This window comes from Herpailurus yagouaroundi, unplaced genomic scaffold (genome assembly GCF_014898765.1).
Source record: "Herpailurus yagouaroundi ecotype Mexico unplaced genomic scaffold, PumYag 308, whole genome shotgun sequence".
Classification (NCBI taxonomy): Eukaryota; Metazoa; Chordata; class Mammalia; order Carnivora; family Felidae; genus Herpailurus; species Herpailurus yagouaroundi.
In genome coordinates, this window is record NW_024412525.1 from 4,337,745 (window position 1) to 4,356,377 (window position 18,633).

An 18,633-nucleotide genomic window follows, 5' to 3' on the forward strand; every position below is an offset into this window, starting at 1 on the left:
ACTGTGGATGGGCCTCTGGTCGGCACAGAGGCAAGAGGGAGCAGAATATGACCCAGGATTGTGTGTGCGAAGTCTGGGTGAGGAGATGTGTGCTAAGATTTATGGGTAAGCACAGCTGTGTACCTGTGTGCATCCAAGGCGATTCCTTCTCCTCCAGGGAGCCCCCTTTTCTGCAAGGGTTCAGAGCGGGGGGGGGGGGGGGGGCGGGGGCACAATTTCCGCAGACACCTTGGGCTTCTGGGTTCTGGGTCTGAGTGAGTTAAGAGGTTGAGAGGCCCGGTTAGGAGCCGCAGGAAGCCAACCGCCAGCAGAGGCTTCCTTTTTTCCCTCCACCCAGCAACGGTTGAATACCGCCACCCACATCCACTTCCCACCTCCAACCCCCCACCCTTACTTTCCTTCCCACAAGTGACATCAAGGGCGGGGTGGAAACCCAAGAAAGGATTTCTCCCCTCCATTTCGCCATTCCCCCTTAAGACAAACCAGGAAGCAGCTGCGGCTCCAAATCGGGCCACCTTAACAGTAGAGTAATGGTCTGGCCTCCAGCCAAGCCCCACCTCCGTTCCAGCTCTCGCTCCTCCCCCTTCTCCTCCCGCACAGCTCCGGGAGAGCTGGTGAGCCGGAGTCTGGCCCGAGTTGGCTGGAGCTGTTGCCATGACAAGCATTTTCTTAAGAAAGCTCTGCTGTTGAGACCGTCCAAAGCTGGGGGTTGAGGAGGGGAGCACGAACTTCCTGGGAAACGATCCCTCCGAAGAGAGCTAGGCCGGAGACACCCGTCCAGCTCCCCTGCACCCATTTTCTCCCAGGAACCTGAGAGGTCCTTCCCTTTGGGAGGGCTGGGGGAGGAGACCCAGCCCACTCCCCGGCCGTAGCTGGAAAGGCAAGAGAGCAAAGCCAGCATCTCTAGCGTGGTTGCCACACTGGGGAGACCGGTGGGTGGTCACCCCCACCCCACCCCGTCCATGGAAACCCGGAGGGAGAGTCCCGCTTGGAGAAGCCTGGATCTTTGCTAGAAAGAGAGGTAGGCTTGCAGAGAATGGATTGAGTCGCGATTTGCAAACTTTGTTTCTTTCTTTGCTCTCAATGGTTTCTAAAAACTCCCTGAATTTCCTCTTCCTAGCATGTTTCTTGCGACTGGGTTTGGAGTGTGTGTGTGTGTGTGTGTGTGTGTGTGTGCGCGCGCGCGCGCGCACAGTTTTGTCAAATACTGTGTTTCCTAGATTCCGTTCTGAGAAACCATATAATCAAACAAGTGATTTCTTTCTCTTTTCCTAGTTTTTGTCATTCCTGGGCTGTGGGGGTAAGGAAATGGAGGGGCTGTCTTTTTCACACCCAAACTGAGCTTTTGGAAAAAGCATTTATTTTCCCCCATCCGTTCCTGCCCTCCCCCTCCCCCTTGGCTTGGGAATGAGACGCAGAATGGAAAACTGTTGCAAAAATATTTTCCGCGTCTGTTCCCTTTCTCCGAAGCCCCAAAGAGAGATGGAAAAAAAAAAAAAAGAAAGAAAGAAAGAACCGAGTAAGAAATCTTCAACAGGAAGGAGGGGCTGCCGTGGGGACCGGCCGAGGGGCTCACTGGGGGGTGGGCGGAGGTCGAAGGAGGGGAATGGGGAAGGGGAGTGCACAAATTAAATTTCTTTAGCTTTGTAGAGAAACCTCAGCAGTTTCTCTGCCGCTTGCAAAACATCCTCAGACTTTCACGTCTATAATTAGCTGTGGAAAAAGCTGGGAGTTCCCTCGCCCCGCTGTTGTTGAGTGTGTGCCGAGCGTCAAGAACCAACTGTATGAGTGTCTCTGAGGGCACCGCCCCACACATCTCGGGTCCCGGAGGAGAGGAAAGAGCAGGGGGTGAAGTTGGAAAGTTTGCAGATCCAAGGCCGGTGCCTGTGGGGCCGGTGAGCGTTGGGCGGCTGGGGGTTGGTCACCGGCGTCCTTGGGAGGGTCCCTGAGCGTCCTGGGCCACTGCGCCCTTGCAGAAGAGCTGGAAATGAAGGCTGGGCTGGTCGCTCCTGCTCTCCTGCAACCCGCTCGCTCCCTCGCATACTTGGCTGGCTCTTGGGATGGATGAGGCCGGCTGGCACCCTCCCCAAGGCGAGGCCCGCCTCACCACTCCCCCAGGTCTGCGAAGGACCCACCGCTCCTCTCCAGCAGCGGGGGCGGGAGGGGGGAACGCGGGAGTGGCCTGCGCATCCTGGGAGCGAGTGGGCACTCGGCTGGCCAGAGGCGCCTCCCCCGGGCATTCCTTCCGGACTTAAAACAACTTGCAGACGCGGTGTCGGCGCCGGCTGGCCTGGTAGGGGGGATGTCAGATGGAGAAATCGCGGGCACGCAACTGACGCGGCGGGGGAGGGGAAGTGAATCCCAGGCTACAGCGCCATCTCCTCCTCTGGGTGGGGTGTCTGGCAGGAGGCTGCAGATCCTCTCCCTCCTGGAGCTCCTCCTCAGAGATGCCCCTTCTCGACCTTCCTATACCGAGCCCCGCTTTAGCCCCCTCAGCGCCGGGCCCTCTTTCTCTGGAAGAAAGGGAAGAGAGGGTCATCCAAGGCAGGGACAGGCCGTGGAGAGGGGCCTAGGGGTCCGGACGGACTGGCTGGGAGAAGGTGGAGGAGGAGGAGGACAGGAGGCGGTGGTAGCTCCGATGGCTTAGTGAGCCTGGTTCCCTGTTGGCTAGGGGTGGTGGCATGGGGGGCGGGCTCCGGGAGGTGGGTCCTGGACCCCACAGATCAGTGGGGTCAGTCTGGGGTGGGGAGGGAGAGGAAGCACCTGCCCTCTGCCCCAGCTGGTTTGGTTGGAGGGGTGGTAAAGGTGGGAGCTTAGAAACTGGGAAGAAGGAAGCAAAGGACTCTTGGAGGAGAGCTTAAGTGGGGGCCCAGGAAACAACAGGAATCAATTTTCATTTTGAGGCGTTGGATGATTGATCTGACTGCACCCCAAGGGCACCCTTGTCTTCTGATCCAGAAGGGAATGAGGCCTTCCCCAGGGGCCGAGGACCCAAGACAAGATCCATGCCCTTGTTCTGTAGGCAAGGGGGGGCGGAGGAGGGGAGTCCTTTTTTTTTTTTTTCTCTCCTTCTGGGGAGCCCTATCCTCCCTGCCACCATCTTGCCGAGGTACAACCTCGAAATCACCAACGCCCCACCCCCCCCCCCCCCCCCCCCCCCCCCGCGCGCGCGCCCTTCCATGGCGGGGGCCCATAATCCCACCCTCCCAGCAGTTGGCCTTCCTATTTTCAGTTTTCTGACTAGGGACAGATTCTGGTGGGCTCGGGGAGGGCTTCTCGCTGAGGAGCAGGTCCCTATTTAGCGCACACCGAGGCGCCTGCCTACCCCTCCCCCCACCCGCTTTGGCCTTGAGTCGCGGGGCGGGGGCGGCGGGGGGCACCTTCTCTCCCTTCCCGCCTTGGCCGCAGCAAACCCGCGGCCCCGGGGCCCGAAGCTGCCGGCGGCCCCGCCCCGTCGCGGCCCCTCCCGCAGCTCGGCCCCGCCCCCTCGGCTCCGCGCTCCTGCGAGTACTTTGCGCGGGAGGCGCTCCGAGCCGCCGCAGAGCTCAGGTTTGCTGCCTCCCGGCCTCCCCGAGCCTCCGTCCCCTCCCCGTCCGGCTGCCTCCTCCGCGTCCCTGGCCGGATTCAAGGGCAAGTCGACGGAGGCACGGGCTTAGCCCCGGGGCTCCCAGCACCTAGCGCGGTGCCTGGCACGTTCTAAGGTGCTTGGGCAATGTTTGGTGAAAGAAGGAAGTGACATTTGGGGAGATCCTGGGACCGATTGCCTAGCTTGCCCTGTGGGCTTCAGTTCCCCGCCGCACGATGGAAAGCCCGCACCCACTTTAATGGTGGGAGGGCGTGGCTGAGTCAGATTTGTCCGATTTCTGTGATCTTGGGTGTCTGAAGAGAAGTCAAAATGGGAATGCCCAGTTAGTTTGCCGGAGGTATGAAAGCGGTGAGGAGGAGGGCGTGGAGGTCCCTGAGCCATGATAACTGGAGAGCCTCACTCTTCCCCAGCATCGTTGGCTGGAGGGTCTTCAGAGGAAGAGGGGCGCTGGGGGCTGTCCTGGCTCTGACTCAGCTGCCCCTTGTCGGCAACTCAACCCTCCACGGGAAACTGCCACCCTTTAGCTTCTCCCGGGAATCCTCATGGACCCTTTTTCTCTTGTTTGCCTGTGTTCTCTGTCTTAGACCCAGCACCCAAAGACATGGATAAGCCCTGCCCTTGTGGGGCCTTCCAGATCCAGGAAGCTTTGGAGGGAGGAAAGGAAGATGTTCGTTCTGGCTCCCCAGGACCTAAGAGTCCTGCTTGGCTTAGTTTGACCCAGGTGTTCGGTTTGACCTTGAGGAAGAATGCTCTACCCTGGGCCTCACTGCCTTCGTGGAGGAATTCTTCCAGCCCTTTGATGTCTTTCCCCCAGCCTAGCCCTCAGACAGTACTCTTCCCAGCCCGGTTCCCTGCGCCTCGGACTTGCACTCATTCCTATCATCCGCAAATGGTACTCGGTCAGACGGGGTGATATCTGTAGAGTGGGTCATAGAAATGAAGCAGGCCCTCGGGCTGGAGTCCCCAAGGCTTGTGTGGAATGTTTGGTGCTTCCTCTTCCAACATCCCTTTGTCTCCTCTTTCCTCTTTCCCTTGGATGAGCCAGTCTTGTTCCACTGACTTATTTCCTCTGCACATATTAAAAGAGAAATGACAGGGACTTTTGAATTCTGCCTCCACCTGAAGCCAGTTCTCTGTGTTCAGCCCACAGGAATGTGGGTTGAAGAGGGAAACCAGGCAGGATCAAGTTAGGACCAGAGCCAAGGGCTCCCCAGGAGCAACACAGGAGGGGTTCGAACCAATTTGTGTTGGGGAGTGGCGGGTGGGATGGTGCAGAGGCCAAAGGAGAGAAAAGGGAGGTGAGGACTTAGGCGACCAAAGGCCAAGGATCCCTCCTTTCTTCTCCACTCTAGCTCCTCTCTGGCTGAAGTTTTCAGCCCCATCACTTCTCTGTGCTCTGGTTTCCCAAGTATAGAAATCTCTGGGACCATTCACATATGGGGCACCTGGGTGGCTCAGTCAGTTAAACATCAACTTCCGCTCAAGTCATGGTCTCACTGTTAGTGGGTTCGAGGCCCGCGTCCGGCTCTGTGTTGACAGCTCGGAGCCTGGAGCCTGCTTTGGATTCTGTGTCTCCCTCGCTCTCCACCCCTCCCCCACTCACATTCTCTCTCTCTCTCTCTCTCTCTCTCTCTCTCAAAAAATAAATAAACACACACACACATACAAAAGAAATCTCTGGGACCGTTCAGAATGATGAACTGGAATGGAATCAGTGAGACCCCTTTGCTCTTGCCTTTCTGCCAGGTCACTAGGACCAGAGGATCTTGAGGCAGTGTGTTTACTGGTGGGACCAAGGACTCTCAGACTCAGGGAAACTCTCAGCTCAGAACACCTCTAGCAAGATTCACCTAGGTTGCAAAATCAGTGCTCAAAGTGCAAACCGGTACAACTCCTACAGAGGGCAAGCTAGCACTATCTAACAAAACAACATATGCATTTACTCAGCCATCCTACTTCTAGGAATTTATCCAGAAAGTGCACATTCACAGATACAAAAAGACATATGCACAAGGTGATTCTTTAAAGGCATATTTGCAGCAGGAAAGGAAATCACTGGAAACCACCCAATGCCCATCTTTAACAGACTGGCTGAATGAACAGGAGTACGGCCACACAGTGGAGTACTATGCAGCCAAAAAAAAGAGTAGGAGCCCTGTGAACTTGCATGCTGTGATTTCTAGGATATATATATATTTTTTAAATATTTACTTATTTATTTTAAGAGAGAGAGGCAGAGAGAATCCCAAGCAGGCCCCACGCTGTCAGCACAGAACCTGACACAGGGCTTGAGCCCACAAACCGCAAGATCATGACCTGAGTGGAAATCAGGAGTCGGACACTTAACTGACTGAGCCGCTCAGGCATCCCTGTAGGATGTGTTGTTAAATGCAAAATGCAAGATGCAGAAGAGTGCGTGTATAGAGCATGCACTTTTGTTGAGAAAACAGGAGAAATCAGAATACTTTTTGCAAACACACACACACACACACACACACACACACACAGGATAAACCAGAAATTAATATAAATGGTTCCCTGTAGGGTGAATAGGAACAGGATAGATAAGATAGAGATGGGAATGAAACTTTACTAATGCTACTATTTTAGACAGTTTTGACTTCTGAACGAGGTAAATAGTTTACCTGGTTACATAGATCCAAAAGAAAGAAAAAAGCAAACCCTAAAGCCAACCACAACAGAAACAATGAACCTGAGTATCAATTTGATTCCTCTACAAAGAAAATAATTAATTCGAGTAATCTTTTTGTTTAATGCCTTGACTCTTAGTGGAATGTATATTCTCAGGATAAAAAGGACTACCAAAAAAAAATCTTGAACTTTACTCTCTAATTGTGTTATTGGTCATGGGGTTGGCATCATAAATTGGAAACGGTTTTTTGTTTGTTGTAGGATAGATCAGATGAGTATATTGACATCTCTGGAAGTCAGGGTTTTGATCTGGAAGAAGAGAGTCAAAAATACGGAATGGGGGAAGGTGAGGCAGAACCCTGTGATTTTTTATGTATCTCCCAGGTCTGTTCACTGGAAGGGTCTAGAAGTACTGCTACCCGGTAGCACAGAAGACACCTCACGCCCAGATGTTTATTTCTAAATACCACTTGCCCCTAAGAGGAAGCAGTGCTCCATGGAGAAATGGCTGATTCTAAATCTGGGACTGAGAAAGTACACCTGAATCATGTTATGCCAGAAACATATGTGCTCATGGCAAAAAGACTCATGAGTTGGCTTCAAGGGGCTCCCACAGGGCAATTTTGGGACACACTGAACGTTGAAAAGAATAACAGTAATAGATTATAAGACGCTGAATAAAAGATATCCATTCTGACAGCGAAAGTGGAGCAGGGAGGGAACACTCTTCACACAGGGATGCCAGCTAATGAAAGGTGGAGGCAATAACTTTAAATGTACTAGTTTGCAGCCCCTCATATAGTCACTGGTTCAGGCTGGGCTTGCTAATGAATGACACAAATCATTAGATCAAAGGTTGATCTCAATGTATCACCTGGTGGATTACTTACTCCTTGCAAAAAGAAAAACCTGTCTTTGCAACGGGGACATCCGGCACTGACCGTCTTAACCAAGCGACCAAACATCAGCAGTAGTGGGACCACCTGGCGTGAGTTCTTCCTGATGTGCTCTATGTGCAGCCACATCAGCTATAGTCTCGCCAAACGTGTGTCTGTGGAGCCTAATGACGAGGAGACCAAAGCCAAATCTAGAATGTGAGCGATTCCACAGGACAACTGATTGAGACTTCAAAAAAGTGAAGGTCATTAAAAGAAGCCCTGAAATGATATGCTTGGGGAGAAGGGCAGGAAGACAGAAACCAGTCGAGATGTAAAGAAGCTAAAGAAACATCATAGCCAGGGGTGCCTGGGGGGCTCAGTGGGTTAAGCGTCCGACTTCGGCTCAGGTCACGATCTCGCGTTTCCTGGGTTCGGGCTCCCGCGTCGGACTCTGTGCCGACAGCTCGGAGCCTGGAGCCCACTTCAGATTCTGTGTCTCCCTCTCTTTCTCTCTGCCCTCCCCTGCTTGCACTCTATCTCTCAAAAATAATAACATTAAAAAAAAAAAAACATAATAGCCAATTGCAATATGTAAACTTTAACTGGACCTTGGGTTAAAAAAAAAAAAAGACTGTAAGAGACATCCTGGGACAATTGGACAACTTTTAAATGCTTTATTTTTTTTTTTTAATTTTTTTTTCAACATTTATTTATTTTTGGGACGGAGAGAGGCAGAGCATGAACGGGGGAGGGGCAGAGAGAGAGGGAGACACAGAATCGGAAACAGGCTCCAGGCTCTGAGCCATCAGCCCAGAGCCTGACGCGGGGCTCGAACTCACGGACCGCAAGATCGTGACCTGGCCGAAGTCGGACGCCCAACCGACTGCGCCACCCAGGCGCCCCAATTGGACAACTTTTAATACAGATATGAGATGATATATAATTATTGTTAATTGTGGAATATGTCATAGCAGTAATGATAATGGTTTTATAGGAGCATATCCTCGTGCTTAGAGATTATGCAAAAGTATTTAGGGGCAAAGGGGTTTGCAAGTGACTCAGCTCCTCCAGCCCCACACAGCACATGGAGGGACCTTCTTGATGACGTAGTTACCTCTGGGAGGCTTCCTTCTCTCCCTGCTGCTGTCAGCATTGGGCTTTCCCTTTCCTGGTGGGGGCAGCTGGGGCACAATGGGTGGGCCAGCTGGACCAGGGGCAACAGGTGGGAGCAGGACTTTGCTCACCAGGCCACGGGCCAGCTGAGGAAGCCTAAGAGCAGCAGGCTTCCAGAATCACCCACCTACTTTTCGAGGGGATGCCCCGGGCTGTAAGAGGAGGAATCCACCAATCACCCTGAGGCGGTTTCTGACCAAGCTTTCGCATCCCTTCTGAATTCTGTAATTCAGTGATTCTGAAAGAACTCGGCAGTGCCTGCCCCAAGCCTTCATGCTTGGGCTAAGCAAGGCCTTCTGGTCCCCCTTCTTGGCAAGGACCATGTACCAGCTGCACTGTCAGTGACCCAGATCACCATACTCTCCACCCCCGCCTTTCCAGCCTGGTCCCAGCTCTGGAGAGAGATCAGGTTTACAGGGCAGCCATTCTCTCTCTCTCTCTCTCTCTCTCTCTCTTGTCTGTCTCTCTCTCTCTCTCCCCTCCCTGGAAACCCTGGTGTGACTCAGGACTCTTTTCACGCAGGAGGGGGCTATTGATCCCTTCATCAATTCCCCTTCTGTCTTGCTAGGGAGCCTCTAAGAGCGCGAGACAGGAAGTTGAAAGGGGGCAGACAGGGCAGAGTTTGTTCTCATGGGCTGCCACGACTGCCAGAAGAGCATGGGACTGGGAGTCAGAAAACTGGTGACCTGGACTCTTGCCTACTGTGTGACCTTGACTAAGGTGGTGATGTCTCTGGGCCTTTGTCTCCCCCACTGTAAAATGAAGCCAAGCTTGGACAAAGGCATTTCCGATTCAAGACTCCTTTCCCACAAAGGGGTAAAATTCTCAATGCTCAAACCAAACTCTTTACCTTAGAGTCTAGCACAAGGTAGTAGCCTGTGGCCAACTTCCATCCCTCTATCCAGGATGGCCAGAGGTGGGGAGTCATAAAGGAACCTGTCCTGTAGACAACCACTTTTAAGGTTTCGGAGTAGGACGGGTCCTCAGATTCCCCACCTTACCTGCCTTGGATGTTCAATTAAGAAGTTCTGGCTCAGTATCTCCCGAAGCTAAGATTCTGCTATGTTCTAGGCCAGAAACTAAGAAAGACTGGCTAGAGAGAGATACAGAGGTCCAAGCCTTCGGGGAGTTTACCATCTCCTAGCGAACATGATTTTCCCAGAGTGATTAGATTGCACCACGAACCATACGAAATTGCCAATATGCAACCACTTTTGACCTACAGATGGCATTTCACATGGTTCGGCCTCGTATTAATATTAGGAAATACTGGAAATCAGGGACTACAGTCAGCGCCGTGGGATAGAGAGACGAGGTCTTCATCCGAACTATGGGTTGGGTTTGGAGAAATGTGGCCAGCTGCTGGGCCAGCCTGTCCTCCCTCTCCATCCAGACTTTTGGCCTTGGAGGTAGACACATTGGCCAAACCCTTGTCCAGACTCTGGGTGAGTTTCCAGCACTAGCATTTCTGGTAACTGGCCAGGTCAGCTGCCCCTGGGGAGAGAGGAGAGTGCTGTCCGTCCGTAGTGCCCTATTCCTGTGCCCTGGCTGCCCTGCCTCATATTTTAGGAGCTGAGGATGGAGGGTTGTCAGAAAGGAGGAATTCGGGAACATCCACTCTATTCTTCCCCCCCCCATCTGGGGGCAGACTAGAGCAGGATCGTACACAGGAAGCCTCATCTGGCACAGGGACACATGACCTGGTGATGCTGGGGTCTGAAGGATGGGAGTAGGAATGTGGAGGCCAGAATTTGGCAGGGCTCACCTGGAATTGTTCTTGGAGGAGGTGATTGCCAAACAGGATCTGAAGGAGGAGAGAGGCTAGGTGGAGGAGAGCTTGGGGGAGGGGAGGCGGGTTGGGACGAAGAGCTGAGATGCTGCATCCGGCGGACGGCAGAGGACACTGAGCGTCCTGGAGAGTCAGATGCTCTGGCAGGTGAGGGAGGCCGTCTGCTGCCCCCCACTGGAATGGCTCCGGCCTGTGTCTGAGCCAGCACCCGTGTGGCAGCCGGATGGCGTCTGGCCTCAGCAGCAGCCTGCTGCCTGCCTGCTCTCCTGGTGCTTGTGGACCATTAGGATGCTTTTTTGATGTTTCCTGCCTGCCGTCTGTACCACAGCCTTCTTTGTGGGATGCACTCAGATGACATCTGTTAGCATCGCTAGGACAGACACAGCTGGCATCCACACTTCCAGGGGCTTTCTGACCTTGGTGCAGGGGAGGTCAGTTACCAGGCTTTGGCTGGGGGGCGGGGTGGCTGTTCGTGCTACTGAGCCAGAGCATTTGAGATGGACAGAGTTGGAAGAATGGTCCAATGTATCCTCTTTGGCAAGTGAGAAACCTGAAACCCGGAGACTTACGTGCCCAAGGACGCCAGGAGGGTTTGATAGTTTGATGCTGAGCCAGCGTTAGACCCCACTTCTCCCCACTCCAAGTCCGTGACTGAGCCTCTGACCCCATCCGTGCAGCACTCGTGACCCAGCTCAACACCCAACCTCCCCACTGCCCAGTCTCTCTACCCAAGTAACAGGCAGAAGCACCCCAGCCGCTCCAGGGATGACGTGTGGTGTGGTGAGGTCGTGTGATAGAAGCACTTTGGAAGATGCCGGAAACCATAAAAGTGCTGTGCCATGATTGTAACTGCTGCTACCCTTCTTACCAATCTGGGTCATTAGCAGTGAGGAAAATGCAAAGGAGGAGCTCTCCTGCACCGCCCTGATCGCCGTGTAGCTCCTAATGGAGCTGGGTCTCTTCTGGTACTTTCCGCAGCTCCTCCCAGAGAGTGGGCCTGGAGCTGGGAGAAGCTGGGTGATTGAGAGCGGAAGCAGAAGTCCTGGAAAGGGGTGGGCAGAACCTTCCTCCTGCCTGGGTGTCCCCGGCCCTGCCCTTTCACACAGGGTGTGACTCCTCCGAAAGGTCAGAGGAAGTTTGAAGGGGAAGTGCTCTGCCCTGTACACCTTCCTCCACCTTCCTCTGGGCCGGGTTGGCTGCCGAGCTCTGATTTGGGAGCGAAGAAGCAGCATGGTGGGGCCGCTGTAATGTGACAGCACAGGCTGGTTTTATTGCTGATGTTATTGCCGGAGCCAATCTGTCATTCATTTGCTTGTTCGCATATTCATTTGTTCATCCAACAAACATGAAGTGAGCACAAACCGTATGCCGGGCACTGTGTGAGGATCTGGGGAGAAGTCATGTCTCCAGGATGCAGAGTGGCTAAGAATCACTCCTTTCAGCTCAAAGACAAGTGTCCTGAGCCTGGGGGCCCACGGCAAGCCCTGAATGGCACAGTGTCCCAGAGAACTTGAATCTGTGTCCTTGGAGAACAGGGAAAGGTAACTCCTGACTTTAGAGACATAAGGCCTAGACTCCATACACAATTGAGCTGAGAGGGGCCTTGGGGACCATTGTAGGGCAGCACCGTGTTACCAATGGCCCTGTGGCCAGATGGTGAAGGACATGCCCTTGTCCTTTGCCAGAAGAAGACTTCTCCTGGGCCAAGGCCTGATGCTGAAGCTGGGCAGTCATTTAGCCTGTATATCCGGTCCTTAGGCTGGCATCCCCGTGTTGTCTGACTTTGCAGTCCTCTGTTTACATCCTAGAGCCTCTGAGCCTGATGGGGCAGAGCTGTCCCATTGCTGGGATGCCCAGAAAGGATCTGAATGAAACCCTGGAATGAAAAAGCAAACTTTCCAGAGAAACTGTCCAATTTCTCCTCCCATGCTTCTTCTCATTTCAGCCCCTCCACCCTACTTTCCAGAGGTAGCCTGCTGTCTCAGGATAGAAAAAGTGGATTTAGAGTTGGGTGGCACATAGGACACAGATCTCTGTTGACCTTCAACTTTCCCGTCCATAACCTGTATATGTTGTCACCTTTCCTGATCTACCCGATGGAGTGTTTTGATGGGCAAACGAAATAGGGTAGGGAGAGCATTGCATCAACACTAAAGTGCTAGGGCTACAGAAGTGCTAGGTAAGCGTAAGGCTTCTCATTCTAGGGCTCCTGCTCATCCCCCACCGCTCACTTCTGTTCCTTCTCTCTGCTGCCCAGCCCCTTAACCCCACTACGGAGCCCATCCTTCTCTGTTCTCTCACTGCCCACTCCAGAGGCTGCTCTTCCCACATCCTCCCTCCTTGCCTAGATCAAGACCCAACACAACGCATCTTAAATAACAATGACAACAGTAGAAGTGATCGTCTGACCTACCATCCATCATGTGCTACATACTAAACTTGGATGATCGCATTTAATATTTCCAGCAGGCAATAAAGTCAACAGCGTCTTCATTTTACAGCTTAATGAAGACATTCGTATAACATAAGGCTGAGGTCCAACCCTAGGCTAGAACATCTAGAGATTTCTTCTCTCCATTGCCAAGTGACGGACTGACAAGAACACGGAGAGATTCGACAGCCTTTATTGAATGTCAACTAAATGCCAGCTGCTTTCACATTATGTCACAACAACCACCTTCTGAGACAGGTGCAGGATTCGTCTTCGACATCATCTGGTTGCAGGAGCAGAAACCCACTCAAAGCAGCAAAAAAGAGTGAAAGGGGGCTTACTAGAAGTTGACAGAGAAATATCACAAAACTTGGTGGGGGCAAGTGTGGCCCCTGGGTGGACCGTGCTTTCTCTCCGGGGCTGCACGCATTCCCTTCTCTGCTCCCGTGTGTCCGTGTGCTCAGCACCCATCGTGGTTAACCCAGGCAGTGGGTTCAGCCTCCAAATCCATATGACCTTCCCTCTTAGCTCTCCAAGTAGATTAACCCAGTCTCTCAGTCCAAAGAGATATCAAGAGATACAGATTCCAGCTTAGGTCCTGTGTGTCCACCCTTGCTCCAATTACCTGTGACCTGCTGGAGGGAAGTGGGGGAACTAATCAAACATGATGACCCAGGCCTCGCCCTTCCACAGGGGCTACGGGTAGGAGCAGATGTTTCTAGAGGGGACATTCCTTGACCTCAGGTGGTGGGTTCAAACCCAACTATGCTCTTCACCAAACCAAACTGTCTCCAGGACATTGTGGAGATGATGCCCTGCTTTCAAACTCTGCGAGTTTTCCCAGAATCTGTGGGTTCAGGTGGGCCTGGAAAAATAAGATTGCCATTTGTGAACCCTGTGACGTGCCAGGCATTGAATGTACATTATTTTTAATCCTTACAGCATTACTGCAGCATGTTATTGTCCCGATTTTACAGATAAGAAAGCTAACACCCAGTGAGTTAAGTAGCTTGCTCCCAGATCATCATCCAGAGATCATCCAGGCTTGGATCATCCAGCGTTGGGCTAATCTTTGACCCAGGCCTGTCAGACACCAAGACTCATGCCTTCTTATAATGCAACCCTTACCAAGAAAAAGAACTGTTTTACTTTGATTCAGCTGGAAAGTAGACTCTAAGAGGGCAAGGTTCTTCATCTCTTTGTTCTCTGATGTTTCTCAAGCAGCTAGAGTAGTACCTGGCCCGTGGTAAGTTGTCAGTAAAAAATTGTTGAGTGAATTTTACCTTGGTATCTTCTATACTCCTGGGCTCCCCATGTTTAGAGGGGGGAAAAAGGGCACATTCTAATCCTTGGAGAATTGTCCACTGAAACACACTGGGGTGACCAACTGAGTGTGCCTCTGATCTCCACTCAACTCTCATAGTCCGCTTCGATGGGGGACATTAGGAACAGTCCCTCAATGTGGAGGAGTCCAAAGGAAAGTATGGCCCTTGACCCATCTGTGTTTCCTGTCTGGTACATCTGACCTAAGATATTTGGTCCAGTGAGGGGAGGAGGAGATTTCCCTGACACTGGAAAATCTGTTTCCTGGGACTAGGAAATGGAATGCCAAGGTGTTCCATCGCTAGAGAAAAGAATGCTAATTTCTGTTGGGTTTTCAGCCCCAGGGGTTGGAGTTTACCAAATCCTGGATCTCTTCCCATGCCTTTCTTGGTAGCTATGCCCTGTGTCCTCAGTCATCCGGTCAGCATTCACAAACCCAGCAGCATGGTATTCTATAAGAGTGAGGATTTGGGGGAGTCCGGTGGAACCGGATACAAGTCTGCCTGGGCAACCGTGTGACCGTGGACAAATTATTTGACTTTCTGGACTCAATTTTCTCAAGTTGTACGCCCCTGACACATAGTAGGCGTTCGCTGAATTTAAATTTTTCCTCTTCCATTCCTTCATCTCTCTTTCGTCTCCGTGGATACCGCCATGAGCCTGCCTACCTGCTCCCTGCTAACCCTTGGGCTCAGTACATTTATAAAAGGATCAGAGCCCATTATCCTCCAGTAACTGAAAGGCCCGGAGGCCCCAACCTCCCGCAACTCTCCACCAAGGGGCCCCCAGGGGCCAACTGTGGGTTCCATCATTTCCTGTGACCGGTTACCCTCTGGATGCCAGTTCCCAGATTGTGCTTCCTATTTGCGCAACAAGAGTCCTAGAAAAGAAGGCAGAATGGCAGCGACCATGTTACCTTGTTTGCTCCTGCCCTGTAGTCCTCCCCCTGGAAGTAGGTGCTATGAGAGCCAACGCTGGGAAGTCTCTTGTTGATGGAGGGGGGCAGACTAGGCCACAATACTCTCTTTGCTTGTAGAAGCTGTGACCCGAGGATGCCATTACTCTTCGGTCACCCAGGTCAGCTGCCCACTGCCATTAGAATTGAGCAGGCCCCTTGATAAACAGGCAGGAGAGTCCCGGTCTGGGAGCTCCTCCTCTCTCCCCAGCACACACCCACACAGAAACTTTAGCTGGGATGAGATAGCCGCTTGGCCAAGGTAATGCATAAAGAACATACCTTCCCTGAGCCGGAAGGGGCTTGGCACTGAGTGCCTGGGTTGAGTCCTGGTCCTTGCTCCTGCTGCTGCCTATGGAACCCATAAGGGCTCCAGGCCCTCTGGGAATGGGGGGACCTTCTCCAGTCCCCTCCCAGTTTCTCGAGGATGGCATCTGGTAAGAGGAATGCTTTCAGAGGAAGTGAAGATGTGAATATTAGCTAAGAGTCGATGCGAGCAGGCCTATGACAGCACGGTTGCCAGGCTCCCATCAGTTGGCTGGTTCTGTTCAGCGTCAGCCAAGCCCACTCACAGCCTGGGAGCTACTCAGAAAGAGGGGTGCTGCCTTAGTCATCTCTGAACACCCAGTGTTTAGCACAGCCCTTGGTTCATGGAATGATCATCACTAAATGTTGGATGGATGGATGAATAACTGAATAAACAAATAGAAATTTTTCATCAGACTCGAGTCGAGATCATAGCCAAGTTTACTCTCTTCCTTCCCGGGGTCGCCATCTCTGTTCAACACTTCATCATCTCGTGCCTGAATACTTGCAAAGGCCTCCTCGTGACGAGCAGGGGCATTTAGGGGAATGAATTCTAGATTAGAAGTTGGGAGACCTGGGATTGGAACCATCAGGCCGCTCTCTTGCTTTTGGGAAATCACTGAACCTTTCCGGGCTTTGATTCGTTCGTGTGTCACACGAGCAGTTTGACCTAAAGGCACTTCAGGGACATTTCAACTCTCCAATTCTCTGTCTCCTCCTACCAAACAGCCCTGCAGATTAATTGTGATTGGTTACGAAAATTTTAAAAATCAGGAGATTTCAAGTAGAAATCCACGTTGCTTGCTTTGTCTCAAAAGTCAGAAGCGCTGACGACACTGGCCAACCTACTCCTCATGGCAACACTTAGCAGGAGCTGAGGAACTCCTGCCCCATTCAGACAAGTGTTTGCCGGTTTCCTTAACCACCACCACCACCCCCCCATCACCTAAGCCTGGTTTGCTTATTTTTGTGCCTGCCTGGTCCCTTAGGCATTTGAATTTGCAAACCTAGAGTAGGAAAAATAAAGCTTCTCAGTGCGGAGGCAAGGGCACCCAGGATGGGGTGACAGCCCCAGGAAGCAGCTCGTGCTTAGCTGGGTTCAGGTGGCAGAGACTGGGGGTGGGAGCTTCCTGGGAAGCTGGGTGACTGGCGTGTGAAAAGAAACAGTAGCCAGTGCCCCAGGAGACTCTGCTTGCCCCCCACCCCAGAATTGTTGAGCCCAGCTGTTCCCCACTCCATTACCTCTCTGCCCCTCAGACCCAGGACCCATGCCAGGAAGATAACACTGTATAACTCTATGTAACTATATGGCCATGGCTCGGAGGTGGGAGGAGGGCCGGGGCTCCATTTTAGACTCTTGACAATGGTGCTAATTCCCATTCCACTCCTTTCTGCTGTCCAACCTCCATTAGTATCTTTGGCACAAAGGGGGGCAGGGCTCATGAGGCAGTCCGGGATGGCCAATCTATTTGGATGGGTGGAGTGAACGTTCTCGCTTGTCTCCTGTACCATTGCTGTGAACAGCTGCACCTCAGAGCTCCCTGGGACTCGCCCCGTCCGTGGTCCCGAACCCAAAGTCCCATGTCTGACAGGGAGCGAACATGTGGCCCACGTGAAGTCAGGGCCATGTCCCAACTCCTTAGTCATCCTGCCCGAGCCCCAGGCAGCCCTGCCTCTCTGTTACCTTCTGCAGGGAGAACATCCCCTGCTTCCTCACTCACGGAATCTTTTCTTCAGACTTTCTAGTTTGTATGCTTTTCTTCAGCTCGCTACCTTTAGTTTGATCAGTTATTCTGCGGTCTGATCTAGTCTTGTGTGTGTGTGTGTGTGTGTGTTGTTCTAAAAAAACATCTCTACTTCCTTTCCCCAGCCATGAATTACTCATCATTCCTCATTTGACACCTTTCCCTTTTCATACAGACACGACATACCTAAACTCCGGTTTACATGACGATTATGTTGTCCCAGTCATTTGCAGTGAGACTGTATGTTCTGGAAGGCTTTTGTGGTTCTCCCAATGTCCTTTAATTCAAATGGTGGATTTTGAGCAAAGTGGTTTTTTAATATTTTTACAGACCCCCCCCTTTCCCGATTATAAAAGGAATGCATAAAAATCTGTAACTTTTACTGAGCATTTACTATGTCGGGCACCACACCAAATGCTGAAATCACATGACCTCCTCCCCTCCTCAGGACAACTCTGTGAGCAAAGTGTCATTCGTATTCTCCTTTTCCAGAGAAGAAACTGAGGCTCAGAGAGATAAAATAGTTTATCTGAGGTCTCACAGCTACGAAGTGGGGGATGTGGAATTGAAACCATGCCTCTGAGATTCTAGAGACCTGAGCTCTGTACTGCTTCCACACAAGATCATTCTAGAAAGTTTGGAAAATTCAGAAAAGCATAAAGGAGAAAATAAGATGTCTGTAAGCCCAGAGATAGCCGTTAACATTTTGATATAGTCTCTGTATTCTTTTATATATGTAGGTAAGTATATACCCTTTTTAAAGCTGGGGACACATTAAATATTCAAGTTTTTTTAAAGATTTTCTTTTTAAGACTTCATTTTTTTAATTATTTTTTAATGTTTATTTATTTTTGAGAGAGAGAAAGAGACACAGAGCATGAGCAGGAGAGGTTCAAGAGAGAGAGACACACACAGAATCTGAAGCAGGCTCCAGGCTCTAAGCTATCAGCACAGAGCCTGATGTGGGGCTCGAACTCACAAACAGTGAGATCAGACCTGAGGCGAAGTCGGACGCTTAACCAACTGAGCCACCCAGGTGCCCCATTTAAGATTTCATTTTTGAGTAATCTCTACATCCAACGTGGGGCTCGAACCCACAGCCCTAAGATCAAGAGTCACATGCTCCACTGACTGAGCCAGCCAGCCACCCTTAAATATTGTGGTTTTGATTCTAATTTTTTCCTACCCAACCCTGACTGCATTGTGACCATTTTCCTACGTTATAAGGAACTGACCACAACTCAGTCTCAAATATGGTCCAGGGAATCCAATAATAGCAGGCAACGAGAAGCAAAAGGTCGGTGTGATTTTAGAAGAGAAAGAAAGATACGAATGCCTGAGGCCTTTTCCTTGAAAGTGGACAGTCTGGAGCCAGCCTGTGTGGGGCGCAGAGGTCTGAACCTGGGATGAAGAGATCAGAGAGAGGGCAGAAAACTTGCAACTCTTGAACTGCCTTTGAGAAGTTCCCTCCCTCCCTCTGTGTGTCTGGATCCCACGTGGAGGTGCGGGCCAACTTGTGTTTGAAGTGAGAGTTATAAATGCAAGGTGGCTTTTACAGCAGGCTCAGCTGAGGGCCAGGCTTTCTGGAGGAAGATATTGAACACCCTAATTCAAGCCCCCTATAAACCTGAGTGGAATTACTCCCTAATGGCCGAGAGGCTGGCTCCGCCTGCTGGGTTGATGCTCTCATACTGGCCTCTGGTTGGAAAGAACTGTGAGGCTTTCCTGCCTTCGTTCTCTTAAATGTGTGTGTAAAAGAGGCTGGGTAGATTTTATCTGTGGCTATATATATATA

The 18,633-nt window shown here is 51.7% G+C and overlaps 1 protein-coding gene across 8 annotated transcripts in view; it reads left to right on the forward strand.

The window, feature by feature from the left end:
• The first annotated feature begins 596 nt into the window (after positions 1-596).
• ATP2B4 (ATPase plasma membrane Ca2+ transporting 4) overlaps positions 597-18,633 on the forward strand; it is a 98,114-nt gene continuing 80,077 nt past the window's right edge. For 5 of the 8 annotated variants that reach the window (XM_040462010.1, XM_040462006.1, XM_040462005.1 and 2 more), the window contains exon 1: positions 597-1,021. The gene's annotated coding sequence lies outside the window, so the exon portion shown is untranslated. Of the gene's footprint in view, positions 1,022-2,196; positions 2,294-18,633 lie in introns of those variants that run through there. The other 3 variants (XM_040462001.1, XM_040462004.1, XM_040462003.1) reach the window with 2 other exon arrangements.